This window comes from Corvus cornix, chromosome 13 (assembly GCF_000738735.6).
Source record: "Corvus cornix cornix isolate S_Up_H32 chromosome 13, ASM73873v5, whole genome shotgun sequence".
Lineage (NCBI taxonomy): Eukaryota > Metazoa > Chordata > Aves > Passeriformes > Corvidae > Corvus > Corvus cornix.
The window spans coordinates 918,039-922,166 of record NC_046343.1 but is presented as its reverse complement, the minus strand read 5'-3'; the positions used below and the strand labels follow the sequence as shown (position 1 = coordinate 922,166).

The following is a 4,128-nucleotide window of genomic DNA, read 5'->3' as shown; positions in this document are numbered from 1 at the left end:
TTTTGAAAAAACCTGCAAAATGCTTTTCTGTTTCTTTTGAATTTCATAAGTTTCATTCCCAAATAAATTCAGTGGCACTGATCACAAACCACCCACACAAACAGCGCTGTTTAAGCAACATTACCCAGGCTGTAAGAGCTGCACAGAGATCTCAGCTGCACTTGCAGCTATTCCTGCCCACCTGGGACTCTGGCTGAGCCATTCCTTCAGGTAACACTTTCTGAAAGCACTTAGGGTTTCAAAAGAGGGTTTAGGACTTGACCCACATTTTCAAATTAATTCAGAGATAAAGTTTTAAAAAACTCTACCATACTTGGAGTGCCTGAATTTTTATAGTCACTGGTTATTAACTCTTCCCTTACATGTAGGACACAGGGAATGGCTTCCCACTGCCAGAGGGCAGGGCTGGATGGGGTATTGGGAGGAAATCCTTCCCTGGGAGGGTGGGCAGGCCCTGGCACAGGGTGCCCAGAGCAGCTGGGGCTGCCCCTGGATCCCTGGCAGTGCCCAAGTCCAGGCTGGACATTGGGGCTGGGAGCAGCCTGGGACAGTGGGAGGTGTCCCTGACATGGCAGGAGAAACAGAATTATCAGAGTACTGGTCTTTTTTAAGGCAGAAATTTTTATCCTACATTTTTTCCCTCCCTGGAAAAATGAAGTGAAACCAGTCCACAGCAGTAATTAAGTCCTATTTCTTCCATTTCTTTTCCAACAGATGTGTTCTACAAATGGAGCTTGCCTTTGTTTTGTCATGTCCTAATAGATTCCAGAGGAAATTTAATAATTTTCTTCTATCCTGAGTGACTCAGTGGTGCAAAATAGATGTTAAACAAGGAAAGAACAATTTATTTATCTGCTCTTGTGCTCCCTTTGCTTTCATTTGCATGTCAGCTGTTTGGCTAAATGGTGGGATGGGGAGGACGTGAACACTGCTCTCGCCTTGTTCTGCTGATGTAATGACAATGGGAGGATTATTTCTTAATTTTCAGTGTGGTAAGTGGGTAATTATTGTCCAATTAGACTTGCTATTAACCTCTCTGTATCTCATTTTGCTATCCATAAAACAAGAATAACAGCACTTCCCACTCTCTCTGGGATTCTGCGGAGATTTATTGGTTAATGTAGGGAGAGCACAATGGAAATGAAAAGCTCTGCACATTGATGAGGACAGGATTATTAATAAAGAATCATCATTAACGTGGTTGTAGCTTTGGGGATTTGGGGTGGGAGTTGATCCTGGCAATGGGGTGCACCCCTGAGGGATCTCCTGTGGGCCTTGGAGCCTGAGCAGTTGGGCGGGGAATCCAGAAAATGGGGTCTAACGGAATGCAAAGTCAGGTTTAATTGGTGCACATGCAGATGTACCTTTTCCTTAAGTATTCCCCTGAATTGGTCCTGAAAGAAAAATTACATTAATTGGGATAAAAGTCTTCTTAAACTCTTCCTCCCTCAACCCACCATACCTGAGCACGTTCCTGGTGGCACATCTTATCTGTGACATGCTGGTTCTGCAGAGGGGAGCTCTAAGGGGACAAAGGGGACACCTGGAGAGGTCACCTGTGTCACTGGCCACAGCAGAACTGGGGCTGGGCAGTCACCCAGAGCCACCCCTGGCTCCTCCTGCAGGAGCAGCTCCCACGGGGGGCACAGACCAGGCTCCGTGTCCAGCCAGGACACACTGCCCAGCCCGCTCGGTGACAGGGACACTCCTGAGCTGTGCTGCTGCTGTGTGGGGAGGGAGCTGCCCCTCTGCAGGGCACAGCAATGGTCCCCACAGCCTGTCCAGGCTCCTGCTGGGCAGCACGAGGCTTTGTCTGAGACTGTGGCTTTATATCAGTCGGGGATAATTTAATTAAAGACTGTACCAACTGATGCATGGGAAGACACCAGTAATGAGAGTATTGTATCCACTAAGGAATAAAGGCATCTTCAGAAACGTTCTCTCTGCAGCTCAGTTCTCATGTAAGCGTCTGGAAGGGTTCCAGTTGTCCCTGTTGCTGCTTCTCCCATCTGTCCCTCCGAGCAGCACCAAACACGGCGCTGCTCGTGCGGGTCTGTGCACAGGGACATGGACACAGAACCCCACAGAGCCCCAGGGTGGTGTCACACCCCCCTCACCCTCCAGCACAGCTCAGTCGCTCCCTCGGTGCCAGGGCACGGTCGGGCAGGCACCGAGCCCAAACCAGTGCTGGGTATCGAGGGACAGCAGCAGGAGCGGGGACACCTCGTCCCTGACACCCAGGGGTGCTGCTGTGCTGGTGGAGTTCCTGGGCTGCGTCCCTGAAGGTTTGTGGCTCACTGTGTCCCATGGACTGAGAAGAGCTGGAATTTGCACCGTCCACACAAAGCCTCAAGCGGTGCTGTCTCTTTGAGTAAAACAAAGAATGAGCATTACCTGGGTGCTCTTCAGCCCTGCCTGGCCCACAGAGAAGTGTCCAGCTGACCTGTGGCCATAATCTCTAAAGAAAGAAAATGGTGGGTCAATAACTCCCTTCTCATGATTACCCTACCAACAACTCTTCCAGCAAAGCTCCCCGGATGCCAGGCTGGAGCCAAGCGCTTCTCCAGCACAGGAGATTCATGTGGTGTCACATGGAGGTGTAGCAATAATGTGTTAATGAGTTATTGATTTTTTAAATTAAATTTCACTGGTATCACATTTCCAACCTGAATGAATGCATCATTAAAACAATTAATAGCACGGTGATGAGGGGAACTGACCGAAATTCCAGCGGCACACCCAGAGGCTCAGCTGGGTCAGGCTCCAAGGGAGGCTGGAGGGCACCAGAGTGGCACAGCTGGGCTGTGTGTGCCTGAGCAGGAGAAGAAAAGGAGGAGAGGAATTAAAAAAGAGGAGGGAGAAAATGAGAAAAAAAGAAGAGGAGGAACAGGACCCCAGACCCAAATGTGCCATCAAAGGGCCAGACCACCCAATTAAAGCTGCAGAGCTCAGCCAGAGGGGCCCAGAACAGGGCAAATCAACTAGTTCTAGGTGGGACCAAAGGCCTGTTGGTCAAGGGTTATTTTGGCTTTTCCTGAGCTCTGCAGGCAAAGCCTGGCCCAGTGCTGGGTGCCGGAGCAGAGTGAGGACACTGCACTCCCATCGCCCCCATCCTTCCTTCCCCTTTGCACTCAGAACAAGCAATCATCCTTCCCAGGACACTGAAATGAAGGAATTTGATTCTCCTCCTGCTGATCATTCCCGTTTGAAGAGCATCCTCCTGGAGCAGCAGGCAGTTATTGCCCTTCTCCCTCCCACACACGCCAAGAACAGCCCCCACTTGCGCGAGTGGAAAATGGCACATTAATTTACAAGAGTTCTAACTTGGCAAATAATTGCTTAGGACAGAAAACACAGACCAGCCATCTCAGCTGAAAACCTGGTATTTTTAAGCACACCATAAAAAACCCTAAGAGAAAGTCAATGTTACATCTAGTGTGAATAATACTAAACAAGGAAAAAATACAGAGCTGGGATCCTCATTTCAGCCCAGCTCCTGAAACTGAGGAGAAATAGAGTGTTCAGGTAGAACGGGGTTTTTTAAAGATAGTTTTTGAGAGGGGTTGTTGGGATTTTTTAAAAGATCACATGATTTTTTTCTGAAGAGGAAAGTCAATTGAAGCTCTCTCCCTTAGGATGGCCATAGGGGTACAGGGCTGGTTACTGATGCTCATCAAGTTCCACCCCTTCCACAGGGTTTAATTTTATCTAAAACCTCACTCACCAGCTGTTTTTAGCTGAAGTGATTCTTGTGGTCACACGTGTCTGGGGCAAACATCAGACTCACCCAATCAAGACTTTCTGTGGCTTTTTCCCAGCTTCCTTCTGAACTTTTAACCCTGCAAGAACAGTAAAATAAGAAATTCTGAATTCTTCCACTATAAACCAAAGATAGAAATGTCCCAGCTGAAATCACTGCCCCTGGAGGTGCCCAAGGAAGGGCTGGAGGTGGCACTCAGAGCTCTGGGCTGGGGACAAGGTGGGGATGGGGCACAGGCTGGACTCGGTGGGCTGGGAGGCCTTTTCCAGCCTCAGTGACTCTGGGGTTCTGAGGAACTGAGCACTGGCCCAAAGGACAATTCCCAGCCTGCCCCACCTCCAGGAGGATGTTTTACCTTTCCCTGAGGT

General features: G+C 49.2%; 1 long non-coding RNA gene across 1 annotated transcript; it reads right to left on the bottom strand.

Moving 5' to 3' along the window:
* Window positions 1–1,230: 1,230 nt before the first annotated feature.
* LOC109144601 lies at window positions 1,231–3,829 on the bottom strand. The gene is made up of 3 exons (XR_002045466.2): window positions 3,725–3,829; window positions 2,721–2,812; window positions 1,231–2,458 (listed from the first exon to the last, which is right to left on the bottom strand). It is a non-coding gene; the product is annotated as an uncharacterized LOC109144601 (long non-coding RNA).
* Window positions 3,830–4,128: the final 299 nt, after the last annotated feature.